Source organism: Miniopterus natalensis, chromosome 15 (genome assembly GCF_054644295.1).
Source record: "Miniopterus natalensis isolate mMinNat1 chromosome 15, mMinNat1.hap1, whole genome shotgun sequence".
Lineage (NCBI taxonomy): Eukaryota > Metazoa > Chordata > Mammalia > Chiroptera > Miniopteridae > Miniopterus > Miniopterus natalensis.
Genome location: NC_142095.1, coordinates 32,120,703 through 32,135,362, shown reverse-complemented (window position 1 = coordinate 32,135,362; position 14,660 = coordinate 32,120,703). Strand labels below are relative to the sequence as shown.

The 14,660-nt window shown below is 46.9% G+C and overlaps 1 protein-coding gene across 1 annotated transcript in view; it reads left to right on the top strand.

The window, feature by feature from the left end:
* The window catches only part of SLC6A11 (solute carrier family 6 member 11), a 105,488-nt gene that overhangs the window by 11,220 nt on the left and 79,608 nt on the right, over positions 1-14,660 (top strand). The gene's annotated exons all lie outside the window — the stretch shown is intronic.

Below are 14,660 nucleotides of genomic sequence, written 5' to 3'. Positions count from 1 at the left end.
AAAACTGGGGAGGCAGAGGAGCAGGAGTGAAACCCTGATTCTCTCTGTGGGTTCAGGGTCTGTCCCTGCCTCTCTCTGAGTCCTCTTTCCCCCTGCCCATCTCTCTCATCTGCACCGGCTTTCTTTCTGTCATTTGTCCCTCCTGTGCTTGTCCCAGCCTCAGTCTCAGGCATTTGTTGTTCCCTCTGTTTAGAAGATTTTCTCACCAGATGCTCTTGTGTCTGGCTCCTTTTTATCGTTGAATCTTAAATGTCATTTGGGAGGCTCTCCTTGACATTCAGCTGAATCAGAACCCGGTCCCTCTAACCTGTATCACTCTATTTTATGGTCCTACCTGGTACTTAGCTGAAATCCTGCTGTCTTTGTTTACTTGTCTATTTCCTCTCTCCTTCCATTTGAGTATAAGCCCCATGCCAGCAAGGACAGTTCTGTTTTTCCCCCTAGTATCTTGCCAGCACATTCTAGGTGCTCAATAAATATTACTTGAAATGGATGAGTGGACGAGTGAATAAATGTATGAATGTTTCTTAACCCCTTGGAGTTTAGTTTTCTCATTTATCAATTGGAGATGACAACACCCACCTACAAGGTTGAGTTGAGGATTAAAGAAGTCCTCACTGGTACCAAGCCCAGCACAGCTTGGGCCCTTTGGGAAGGTTTAAATGCAGAAAGAGAATGTTCTTGATTGACACTTTCATTTTGGGGATGGGGATTATCCCTGTTCCCTGCCTTGCCAACCTCTCCAGGTTCCTGTGAGGATGAAAAGCAGAAAATGTGTAAGTAAGGTACCCAAGTTAGTTCCTGGTACTGAGGCTCAGTGCCCTACACGGCCCCTGCCTCTGCCAGGGCAGATTCATGGCTGAGCCTTATCTAGAATTGGCCTGTGTGCCGACTGCAGGGTCAGAAGTGCTCTCCAGACCCTTTCCCTAAGTCAAAACCCAGCACTGCGTGGCATCGTCTGCTTCTGCTAGTTTGGATTGTCCCACTCCCACTAATCACCCCATTCACAGTCACCACATAAACTTCAGCCAGCATGTTCTGGAGCCCACTTTAAGTCATGCTTCCTCTACTTGCCCAGTGTGTGGCCCTGGGCAGCTCAGATAGCCTCCCTGAGCCTCTGTCTGGGCCTCTGAAGATGAGATGGTCAGAGGACCTACTTCTCAGAGGTTCCAAGAGCATCAGATGAGGCCCATATGCTTTACACATGGTACATGTTTAATATATGGTAGCTAATTTTACAAGGAGGACTTTATTCAGATCTTTGAAAGTCTACATGGGTACTTTACAACATTCTTAGAGAAGATTCAGCCAAACCTCTTTGCCTCTCACGGTGGACCTGGAGAACTCTCTTAGTGTATTTTCTTCCTTTGAATGTTCTTTCAACATTTTTTTGAGCACCCAAATTTTGCATTCTTGGCACCTTATCAGTAGGCAGAAAGATGAGGGGGGATACATTCTGTCCCTGAAGAAACACAGCCTGGTGGGGAAAGCTGGAAAGTAAAAAAACACAATAATAAGTTTTTGAAATATAAGGCAACATTATCTATAGGATGCTTGCAAGGAGCCAAGATGAGGAAGCCCAGATGTCTGGGCTTTGATGAAGGCCCATGGAGTTGGCAGTGCTTAGCTGGGTTTTGCAGGAAGAATAGAAGTTCATGTAATTGATGGTGGAGTGGGCGAATGGCATGTCAGTTAGAGAAAGTAGCATAGGCCAGAAGACCTGAAGTTGTCTGTTGAGACTTGCAGACTTTACCTGCAATACTACTGCATCTGGATCCTGGGGAATGGTAGGAGACATTGCTGAGGAGGTAGGCAGGGGCCAGAATATCTGGTCAGTCACAGGTCTTTATTAACACCTACTATATGTCCAGTATCGTTGTAAGTTCTGGGATGCAACATGAATGAAACAAAGACTCACCCTAGTGGAGCTGACAGCACAGACAAACCAAATAAGCAGAAAGCATTAGGTTAAATTGGGATCGGTCTCCTGAAAAAAAAAGCAAGCTGGGAGTGGAAAGTGTCACAGGGTCAGGGAGGGCCTCTCTGAGGAGGTGGCATTTGAGCAGGGACCTGATAGAAGTTAGGAATCCAGCTATGTGGATATCAGGGACGAGCTCTGAGGCTGGGGAGCAAGAGGGGCAGTGACCCTGAAGTGGGAGAATATTTAGGGAATAGCAGGTGGCCAACGAGGCTGGAGCCAGGCATGTAGGATCTCAGTGCTTTTCTAAAGGGTTTGAAATGATCCTGTGGGATGCCTTCAAAAGCTGTAGCATTTGTGGAGTAATATTATTAGGTCTGGGAGTAAGATTGACATCCCCAGGCTGCCAGAGGGGCAGGGGCAGTGGGGCACTTGCTTGGTCCAGGTACCTGAAGCTGAGATCTCTGCCTGGGGGGGGGGGGGGGGAGTTGTGCCTCCTGTTGGGGAAGATGGGTGGACTCAGTCTTGGGAGGACAATGGTAATTCTCCCTGGCCATGCTATGCACTGAGGTGAGAAAAGAACTGCCCCTCTGATCTCTTAATGCATCCACAGCTACATACTTGTGTTAAGATATCTTCCACCTGCACACTTTCTTGGTGGGCTTTTCCTGACAAGGGAGGAAGGGAGGCTCCATCTGAGTGTGCCTAAACTCTCATGGCTTTTAGGTAGCAGCAGAAGTCAACTTAGCAATAATCCTCAGTACTTGGGCTTCACATATGCTTTGTCGCCGAAATTCCACTTCTGACACTGTGTTCTACAGGCATGACCACACTAGTTACATACAGCTTGTTGATGGTAGCACTGTTGGTGATAGGTAAGGGGAAGAAAGACACGTGTAATATGTTCTTAAATACAGTATTGATTAGATAAATTTGGGCATATTCCTGCAACAACCGCTGAAAAGGAATGAGACAGAAAAGGTGTTGGTATGGAAAAGATCTCTAAGATAAAATTAAGTGAAAATGGCAAGATGTAGAATGTTTCATGTAATACCATGTATATAAAAATGTATATATGCCTTATTCCCATGGAATGCTTCTGGAAGGATGCATAAGAAACTGTTAACCATGGTGATCACCTGATAATGGATAGAGAGTTTTACTTTTTGCTTTATACTTTTTTTGTACTGTTTGAATTTTAAAAAAATTAAAAACTAGGAACATGATCATTTTGATACTAATTAAAAAAGTAGGAACCATGGAGTCACTGAATAAGTTGTGATTGATTAAAATGATCCTCCTGTCTAACAAATCCCATTTACAGCTCTGGTTTCACCTTACTAATCATTTATTTTATAAGTCATTTTAGTTAACATTTCATTTAGTTTTTAAATCAGCCTTTTGAGATGGACAGAAGAAAGAAATTTCCATTTCCCCATTATCTAATCATATCTTGGAGAAATGAGGGATTGCCTCCCTCATATACTCAGAACTCAAAGGCGCCCACTGTCCCCCAGGCAGCCACAGTTTCTCTAGAAGGCTCTGCTCTTCAGGGCTGCCTCTCCCTGCGTGTGCTGCCCTGGTGGACAGAGGAGCTTGCCTCGCAGAGAGATTTCTTCTTGCTTGATCCTCACCACCGGGGAAGCACTGGACCCAGATTTAAGAACAGATAGGAGGTCCAACTGAGGATGCGATGGCTGCGCCACACCAGAGACTCATTGTGAGGGAGCGGGCCTGGGCAGCCCCTTACAGGTGCACCAAAGCACATGCAAATCGGCACTTTGATGCCTGAGCAGGGTGTTGTGTCCTTAACTGACTGCAAAAATTGTGAATGTTGTATGCAATTAAAACACAACTGATATATAAATGGGATATGTTTGTGTGTCAGATTATACAGTAGTCCCTCCTTATCTGCAGTTTCACTTTCCGTGGTTTGTTACCCACAGTTAACCATGGTCTGAAAATATTAAATGGAAAGTTCCAGAAATAACAACTCATAAGTTTTTTTTTGTTTTTTGTTGTTTTTTTTTAAACTATATCTTTATTGATTTCAGAGAGAGGAAAGGAGAGAGAGAGAGAGACAGACAGAAACATCAATGATGAGAGAGTCATTGGGGATTGAGGCCACAACCCGGGCATGTGCCCTGACCGGGAATCGAACCCCGATTGCCTGGATCCTAGGTCGACGGTCAACTGCTGAGCCACGCCTGGCCAGGCACAACTCATAAGTTTTAAATTGCACATTCTGAGTAGTGCAGTGAAATCCCATGCCATCCTGTTGTGTCCTGCCCAGGGCATGAAGCATCACTTTGTCCAGCGTATCCACACTGTAACACTCCCTGCCCACTAGTCACTTAGTAGCCTCTCCTGGTTATTAGACTGATTGAGTATTGAACTGCTTGTGTTCAAGTAACCCTTATAGTAGCCTAACACTAGGTCACAATGCCTAGGTCATTCACCTCATCTATCATGCAAGCATTGCATCATCTCACATCATCACAGTAAGGGTGAGTACAGTACAATAGGATATTTTGAGAGAGAGAAACATTTACATAACTTTTATTACAGTGTATTGTTATAATCATTCTATTTTATTAGTTATTGTTAATCTCTTACTGTGCCTGATTTATAAATTAATCTTAATCATAGGTATGTATGTGTAGAGAAAACATAGTATGGTTTCAGGCAGTCACAGAGGGTCTTGGAATGTATCCTTTGTGGATAAGGAGGGGCTACTATGTCTTTTATAAATATGTGTCTTAGTCTGTTCAGGTTGCTATAACAAAATATCATAGAGTAGGTGGCCTAAACAACATACATTTATTTCTCACAGTCTGGAGGCTGGGAAGTTCAAAACCAAGGTGCTGACAGGTTCAGTGTCTGGTGAGGACTCATTTCCTGGTTCACAGAAGGCTGTCTTCTCACTGTTGTCCTCACATGGCAGAGGCGCCATGGAGCTCTCCGGGGTCTCTTTTATAAAAGCACTAATCCCATTTATGAGGGCTCCACCCTTATAACCTAAGCACCTCCCAAAGGCCCCACCTCCTAATACCATCGCTTGAGGGTTAAGATTTCAACATACGAATTTTGGGAAGACACAAACATTCAGCCTTTTACAATATATTCCCCCCAGCCCCATCCCCTAAGAGAGAACTCTATTAATAATTGATAGTCTCTTTCTGCCAGTATGTTCCTGTACATTTAATACCGTTCTTATTTCTTTACAGTGATGCCACATTATCTATTCCCTAGGTGGGTGGATTAAATGAAGTAATATGCTTAGAGGACCATGCATAGGGCCAGCGTACACAGTGGGTGCTTAATAACAAAGAGTGACTTTCATTACTGCACACATCAGGATGTAAAAGGAACCTCAGACAGAAGTCTTCTGGTTCAGTAAACCAGTACTTCCCATTATTTAGTGTAAGACAGTATTTGTCAGGGTGGGGGTGGTGATTTTACATACAAATATCTATAATGATCAAGAATGGATAATAATACATCACAGCTTTTCAGCACTTACTAAGCCCAATTACTACTAATCTTACTGTTCCCATTTTGCAGACAAAGAAAGTGAGTCTCAGAGAGATTTAAGTAACAAGCCCAAGGCTAATCAGTGGAAGCAATGGGATTCTGAGGCAGGGAGAGGTTAAAGGACTTGTTCACTGTGCCTCTTTTGGCTAGTGGGAGCCAGACCTGGGCTGAGAACAGGCCTCTCTGATCCCCACCTGCCTCCCTCTGCCCTTCCATGCTTCTCCTGCCTGTCTCTGAAATGCCATCAGCTATCTGTTTTATCTTGGGCAGAACCTGACTAGCACGTCCCTCCTCTCTGCAGACCCATGGACCTAAGCTCTGGAAGGAAGTTTTTCAGTAGATGGGGAGGTATAATTGATGGAGGGAGGGTGGGAAGGAAAACGAATGGGAAACGACTAAAGACAGAACTCCATTGCCCAGCAAAAACAAAACAAAATGTCTGTTGGGTTATGTTTTCCCTGGATTTCAAGGAGTTCCTTTAGGAAATTACTTCAACTTGCTTTTGAAAGAACGCTATGGTTTCCAGCTGAGCCAGGTGTTGAGGGTGAGACCTGCAGACTCTGACTTGCTGGGATGACAGATGTAAATTGAAGTTGATCGCCCTGCAGCTAGTGGAACAAGGTGTTAATGAATTACTTTAATTCAGGCTTGGGCACAGAATAACTCAGAAGGGGCTGTTACCAAATTTTAGTGCATTATCTCAATTCTAGGTTATTTTTAACAAAACCACAAGAAAGTATGTAAAACTCCCCCAGATTCATTCCCTCCCTTTCTCTCTGTCTCTCTCTCTGTCTGTCTCTCTTACACACACACACACACACACACACACACACACACACACACACACACACACACACACACACACACACACATATATACACTCTCTCTCTCTCTCTCTCTCTCTCTCTCTCTCTCTCTCTCTCTCTCTCTCTCTCTCATACCTCTGCTCCACGCTCTCCCTGGAAGACACCCAGGATGGGAAGAAGCACCAGACCTGGAGGCCTGACTGTCCCTCTTGCTAGTAGGGATCCTGCATGTGATTCTGAGTCTCTGTATTCTCATAGGTGAAATGGATGTATCTCTCCCACCCTTCAAGGTGCCGTCAGTATGAAGTGAAGGAGGTAGGTAGGAAGTAACTGGTCATTGTTAGCCCCTCTCACTCCCCCATTTTGCTCATTTGCAGCCATCCACCCGCCCCACACCACAGCTGAGGTGGATAAAGTGACATTCAAAGAACAGAGGTCTCCTGGTGGGATACGTGGGAGCTGGCAGCAGACCCTCATGCCCCACTCTGGCCTTCCTCTCCCTGGGCTTTCCCTGGTGGCAGGTGTGCCTTTCTTGCTCACTGTCCCTTTGTGTCAGATGGTGGCTCTTTGCCACCTTAGCACAGCACATCTCAAAGGGGCCAAGGGGAGTTGACGGTGGCATCACAGCTCTGTGTGATGCAGAGCTGCTGTACGGTGGGAGCCTGTGAGGCTGGGAAGGCTTGGGCAGCACTTCTGGGCTGTGCTGATGGGGAGAAAGGGTCAGCCATCTGCGGGTCCTGGACCCCACCCGTGGGGCGATGAGACCCCTTCCTGTGCGTGGGATCTGTGTTCCACACACGTGAATGGGCTGCATTACAAACCTGTGGTGGAGTCCCACAGGCTGTGGCAGCCTCTCTGTTTCTCAGTCTGCCTGCGCTTCTGCACTTTGCCTCCTGACCTGCAGAACTGCTTGAATCTCCCTGCGAGACACAAGTTTAACACTTTGTGCCTTTCCCTACATTCTGAAGCTCTCCCAGTCCCTACTTCTAGACCTACTCTCCTCTTCTCACTGCTTCGTACTTCCCAGATCTCACCTTCCAGCCAGGAAGGGCTGAAACAGGCACTGAATTTGGGGTCAAGAGACCAGGATGCCTGGCCAGGTTCTGCAACTTACCAAGGCAAGGTACATATTACTCCGTTTCCTCAGAACAATGGGAGTAAAACAAGATAACATACATAAGAATGGCTGGGGCTCTCTTCTAAAGTGTATGCTCTGCCCGGCCGGGTGTGGCTCAGCGGTTGAGCATCGACCTAGGATCCAGGCGATCGGGGTTCAAATCCCTGTCAGGGCACATGCCTGGGTTGCGGGCTCAATCCCCAGTCAGGGGCATGCAGGAGGCAGCCGATCAATGACTCTCACCATTGATGTTTCTCTCTCTCTCTCTCTCTCCCCCCCTTTCCTCTCTCTGAAATCAATAAAGATATTTTTTTTTAAAAAAAGTGTATGCTCTGCATAATGTTAGGAAGTATTGCTTTGGAAAGGCAGAACGTGGTGAAAGACACTTCCTTCTTTTTGTTTTGTTTTGTTTTGTTTTGTTTTATTAACCCTCACGCAAGGATATTTTTCCATTGATTTTTAGAGAGTGGAAGGGAGGGAGGGAGGGGGACAGGGAGAGAGAGAGAGAGAGAGAGACAGACAGACAGACAGACATGGATGTGAGAGAAACACATCAATCGGTTGCCTCCTGCATTCGCCCTGACCAGGACTGGGGATCGAACCTGCAACCCAGGTGCGTGCTCTTGACTGAGAATCAAACCGGTGATCCTTTGGTGCACAGGCTGTCGCTCTAACCACTTAACCACACCAGCCCGGGCAAGGGCACTTCCTTAACAACTTTTTAATAATTCTGAGGTATAATTTACATGCCATAAGCTACACCCCCTTTCCATGTACAGGTCAACAATTTTGAGTAAATTTGCCAAGTGTGAAACCATCACCATACTACAGGTTTAGGATATTTCCATCACCTTAATCAGATCTCTCATGCGTGTTTACAGTTAATCTCTATTCCTGCCTCTAGGCAGCCACTCATCTACTTTTCTCTGGATTTGCCTACTCTGGACATTGCATATAAATGGAATCATGCAATGTGTGGTCTTTTGTTACTCTTCTTTTACTTAGCATAATGTTTTCAAGGTTTACCCGAGTTACAGCATATGTCACTAATTCATTCCTTTTTGTGACTAAATAATATTCCATTGTATCAAAATACTATGTTTTGTTTGTCCATCCTTCAGGTGATGAACAATTGGACAGTTTTCAGTTTGGGGGCTATTATGAATAATCTAGGAGTGAGATTGCTGAGTTTTATGTTTAACCTTTTAAGAAACTGCCGAACTGTTTTTCCAATGTGGCTAAACCATTTTACATTCCTACCAAGAGTATATGAGAGTTTCATTTCTCCACATCCTTGAGGACACTTGTTATTGTCTGTCTTTTTTATTATAGCCATCCTAGTGGGTGTGAAGCAGAATCTCATTGTGGTTTAGTGGGGAATACGTCTAAGTAAATTTGGGAAACACTGGGTGACACAGAGCTTTAGAGGTGTCTTTATTTCAGGATTTCTCAGAGATTTTAATATTCTAATGAGCATTGAGACTCTCTAAGGAGGACTACAGTGTACAGCATTTTCTCAAGTGAGGTCCCAGTGTGACCTGGGAACTCAGGGTGCCTTGAAGGATTAGTGTTCTTTGGGAAGCATTAGACTAGGGCAGGGGTCAGGAGACAACCAGCCAAATCCCATCTGCTGCCTCTTTTCGTAAATAAAGATTTATTGGAAGACTGCCACATTCATTCATTTACAAATTGTCTATGGAGGCTTTCACAATGCAAGGATAAAGTTGGATAGTTGGGACAGAGACCATAGGCCTTGCAAAGCCCAAAATATTTACTCTCTGGCCCTTTACAGAAAAGTTCTGCTGACCCCTGACCTAGTTAGTGCCTGGTGCGCAGTGGATGCTTACTTAACCCTTAGATGGAAGGAGGAACTAGTCCTAAGGGTATGGGTGGGGACCCAGGAAACCTTTGTGAGGAGGCTTTGTATTATTTGAGCTGGTGCTTGAAGGACAGATAGAATTTTGAAAACTTAGGAGAACTGAGAACATCCCTGGCGGAGGGAACAGTGGCAATGAATTCTGGAAAGTGGAGAAGTGCAGGGTGTGTTTGGGGACTGGTGGGGACTTCTGTGTGGCCTAGGAGGAGGATTTCTGCAGTGATAGAAGAAATTGGAGCCATCGCTCTAGACCCCTCAGGCCAACGAAGGTCCCTAATTGTGTCCCCTGAGTGACATGTTTCTGTTTCATCTTCCCCAAGACTGGACAGTGGGTCCAAGCTCTGCCTCTGAAGTTGAACAGATGTGGCTTCAGATTCTGCCTCTGCCTTTGTGGGTATATTATTTCCCTAGGCCAGAGTTTTCTCATCTGTGAAATGGAATAATAGTTGCACTCACAGCAGGAGTAAACATGAAGGAAATGTAAGCTGTCACTGTCCATGTTGTTATCTTTATACTCCCAGGTAGTAAACTCCGCCAGGGGACCTGCTTCACTCATCACTGTAGCTCTAATCCTTAGGATGCTCTGCATGGAGCTCGCACCTTGTAACTACTTGCTGAATGAATGCATGATGCAGAGGCCTCATTTTCTTGCCTAGGAGGGTCCTTGCGCTGAGTCCCCCACCAGGTTTAGGGCCTCAGCTGTGGGTTTTGCAGGAGCAGGCCCCATACACGGGAGAGTTGGGGGCCTGCACTTCTTTCTTCCCGGGGAAGTGAGCAGAACCCCAAAGGCGGAGGGATTCTGGAGGGGGCAGGGAAGGCACATTTGTTTTGGTGATGGGCCTTTTTTTGTTTGTTTGTTGCTTTGGGAGACCAGAAAGGAGCACCGAGGCTATTTATAGCCCAGCTACTCAGCGCCAGCTTTTAGGGCGGTCTCTGCGTCCCTGGCAGCACTTTCCTCTGTGGCAGGTTTAAGAAAGGTGATGTGTTTGCGGGCGCCGTGCTGGACATAAAGATGAGGCCTCCCCAGGCCTTGCTGGGAGCTGTTCCCACAGGGCCTCTCCCAGGCTCTGGGGTGGCATGGGGGAAGGGGGGCTGCTCCATCTCAGCTGCCTCTAGTCAAACTGCTCCTGGCTTTGGAGCTGGAGTGTCTGGAAGGGCACCTCCAGGTGTGAGGCTGTTTCCAGCCCTCCAGACTCGGCCCCTCTGTGTATGGGAAAGAGAGGGAGGAAACTGCAGAATAAGAGAGCCCTTGAGTAGCCTGCATCCTGTCCCTGGGGTCGATTTCTGGCAAGGCAGCCAGTGTGTGAGCATCAGAAGAACCTGGGTTCAAGCCCCAATCTGGGCAAGTTGCTTCACCTATCTGGGCCTCAGTTTCCCCACCTGTAAAATTTGTATAATTATGCTTTCACAATGAGAGCTCAATGTCGAGAGATGTGAGGGCTCTCAGGTGGCATTTTCCACTTTCCCCTCCACTGCCAGCTCCTTGTTCCTTCCTCTGAGGTTCTCTTAATATGGACAGAGTTTGCTTTTAAGCTCACCTCTTTGTATCCCCAACTCTTTCCTTCCAGTTCCTGTAGAAATAATGTCTCCACCTGTGGATTCTTTCCTTGCCTCCATCTTTGGGACTTCTACCCCCTTCTCTCCTCTCTTATCCCCTATTCTCTCCAGTAATTGAAACTTCTTTCTCCCTCCTGGCTCTTTCCCATTAACAACGGCAGCCTCACCAACCTGAGAACAAAACAAATGTATGTAAAACAACTCTTGTGTCCTGTGGCCCCTTTAGGTACCAACATCTCTGACCCGGTAGAGCCCAACTTCTTAAAAGAGCTGCCTCACCAGGCTCTCACCTCCCATCTCCTCCTCATTACACCATCTGAAGTCTGGCCCACCAGGCAAGCAGCTCTCCTTGCCTCATCCACCCCTCCTGGTCCCAAATTTCACAGCTGCTCTCCCTCTCACCAGGCAGCTTTGCAGCACTTGACAGATGGGCTGCTTCCCCTTCTGAAATGCCCTCTCCCCCCCTTTGGGTTAGGGGATGCCACCTTCTCTGGTTGCTCCCTGCCTATCTGATCACCCTTCTCCTCTCCTTCAAGGGTTCCTCCCTACCTCTCTCTGCTCTGTAGATGTTGGGGTTCCAGGGGCTCTGCTGTAGATCCTCTCCCTCTCCTTCTCCAGTGCTTCCCAGGCAATCTCATGCTCTCCTAGGACACACTCTGATCTCCTCCCTGTATCTATTTTCTAAGCTTTGCATCCAGAGGCCCAGTTGCCTTGGATCATTGCAGCTCCCTGGGTGTCCCACAAGCACCTCAAAATCATCTTGTCTAAAAGACTGATTCTTCGCCTTCTCCTCTAACCCACTGGACAGTTCATGCCTGCTCAGCTAAGTACAAACCTGGTTGTCAGCAGAGGTAGACACACAGCTGGGAAGGAATTTGAGCCCAACTATCTCTGTATGTGCCAACGGCTGGAGAAGCACAGGCGTTATACCTCCAACCTCTGAGATTTCAGCCTCTAGGTGGAAATCTCCAGAAATATTTTACTCTTATGGCCTGAAAAAGATGCTTCATGGGGAATCTGCTTTTGTACCTGGTTCACAGTAGGTGCACAATATTACTCAAGTAAATGAATCCCTCTAAAGGGCCCCAGCTAGTCTTCAACATTTCCCGCTCTGTGAACGGTATTGGGAGGTCTGGCCCTGGGTCCTTTTTTTGCCAGGGTGTTGGCAGCAAACTCTTCCTTATTCAGACCTTTCTTCTGTCCCAGCGCTTCATGGGGGCGGGTCATTAAGAAAGCTCTTTCCCAGGAAGAGCTGTGCCTTCTCCAAGTCCCCAGAGCTGAGTGCCCAGCCCCCCTGCTCTCAAAGACTGCCCTTGTGGGTTTCAAAACAACCCCACAGCCCTGCAGGCTGAGAACCTGGCCCACGAGCCCCCTTTCTTTAGAAACCCAAGGTTCATGGCTAGTTAGAGTCAGCGTTGGTAAAGCCTAAAGAAAATAGTTTGAGGATGTTTTCAAATAGTGTCTGGTGAAACAAAAGAGCAGTTCATCCCAAATCACTTTTAGTAATCTGCTTCCCATTCTGGGAATTAGATTGTTCAATTAAGCGAGGGCGCCGATGCAGGCTGCATGACTCAAAAGTTTGCAGCATCCAAAATGTGGAAGAGAGGACCTGCGCCAGCCTATTCCTGGCTGGTCTGCTCCCTTCTTTCTCCCTCTATCTCTGTGCCTTTTCCAGCTTTCAGTTTCCCGGTTCAGAGAACAACTACCTCAACAAGAAGGCATATGGGTGCCTTCTTGCGTGTTTCTTTGATGAAAAATTCAGAGGCTAGGGTGGAGTGGGACAGAGCACACCCAGGTCCTTTTCATCTGCAGTTATGCACTTTCTTTCCTGCTCTGGGTTGTCCCTTCTTATCACCAGCTGATGGGCTTTCAGGGCGTTTTGGGGGACAGTTTGTAAGATGGTAGGTACATGTTGTCTACCAGGCTCTCAGTCTGGAGACAAGGGGGTCAGTGAGCCCCCTGAGGTTCTTGTAGAATGTTGGGGGTGGTGCATCGGGTTATTTCTCTGGGGAGAAAGTAGCTTCTCAAAGGATCCCTGACTCCCAAGTCCCCCACCCCCCAAAAAAAGTTTGAAAACTATTTAGGTGGAGTTGGTAGGTCATTCCTTCCTTGCCAGGAAACTACTTCTGTGGTGCTCAAGCCTTACCTTGGGTGCTTGAGTGATCCTTGGGGAAAGGTGGGAAAATGCAGCTTCCCAGGGGCCATTCCACAAAGATTTGGACTTCAGGGGGTCTTGGATGGGGCACAGGAATTTTTGTCTTTTGGCAAGCACCCCGCAAGGATCATGCTCTGGGGCCCGCTGCTCTTTTATAATGATAGATATTCTTTAGAGTTTCATGTAATAAGGCCTGTAGTTTTAAAATGAATTAAAGCCAGAAACTGCTAAGATATAAGATGCAAGTAAGATAATCATCGTTATAACTATGTGGCCATCTCTGATCTTTCTCAAATAACTTGGACTTCTTTTGTATCTAACTTTTCCTAGTCAAGGACGAGAACGATCCCATGTGTACCTTCTTATCCATAGTACCTTAGTATTAATATAATGCCTGGTACAAGTAGTTGCTAAATAAATGCATATTTATGTGAATGTTCCCACTTCTAGCTATAGGTCTGAGAGCTGGTTTCCTTTTGAGTAAATCCATGGCCGCACATAGCCCGATTTTGTTTGGGGGCCTGCCTGATTTCTCCTGTGGGGGTTGGGGCTGGAAGGAGCCTGCAGACCAGTGCTAATTGGTGTCATTGAGTAATTAATGCAGAATCAGGCCCCAAGCGGATTCCCAGGGAGACAGACACTGAGGGAGGCTTTCATGCTTGGTGGGATGGGAGCTGCTTTCTCAAAGGACGTTCCCAGAGCGCTGAGGCGACTGGCGTGGCCTTGTGGGGGTGGTTTGGCAGCCGGGATGGGGTTCGTGGAGCAAGTTTGGAGGGGGTTTGTGTTGGTGCCATGGTTCAGCACAATATGGAGCGTGGCGAGTTTGACTTTAAAGAAACACAAACCCCAGGCGTGGGCTCTGGGAGCCAGACCTGTGTCAACTCTGAAGAATTGATGAGTTCTGAGGGACGGCGTGGCTGGAGGCATTGGCTCAGCACACCCAGGGGTCCCCTCCCGTGGCTTGGGCCCTCTGGGACACCCGTGCCCCTTGGCAAGCTACTCAAGGCTTCTGATGATGCCTCTATTTACCTTTTCTGCTTTTCCCTCTGATCTCTGTGCTCTAGTATTCCCCAAGTACCCCATGCCTGTTTTCTGGCCTTTGCTCATGCTATTCCCTAGACCTAAAACAATCTTTACCCCTTCCCCTCCTGGCTAAACTCCATCATCTTTCACAGTGGCTTCAAGTATCACTTCTTCCAGGAAGCTTTCCCTGGCCCCCTGTAGCAGTCAGGATAGGTTGGTTTATGCTGCAGTAACAAATACCCCCAAAGATCTCTGTAGCTTAAAGCAACAGAGTTCATTTCTTGCTCACACAACACTTCTGACACAGGGTGGCAGGAGGGTTCATGTAGTCACTCAGGAACTCAGGTTTCTGGTCCAGGGGCAGGCCGTATATGGTCCATGACATCATTTGGTCTGGCCCTGCCAAGGCAACTGCAGAGAGGACTCGAAATTCAACACACGTAGGAGCTTTTTTCAGAGCTAATTTTTAAGTTGTAATTTTTTATGGCCCGCAAATGATGTTATAAATAACCAAATGGCCCTTGGCAGAAAAAAGGTTCCCCACCACTGCTCTAGAGGCTCCATCTCAAGACATGCTTATGTCATGACCAACAGCAGAGAAGATCTAACCAAAGGCCCTGCACTTCTCCCATCATATCCTTACCAAGTTGCCCTGTAAACCGTATGCTAACTGG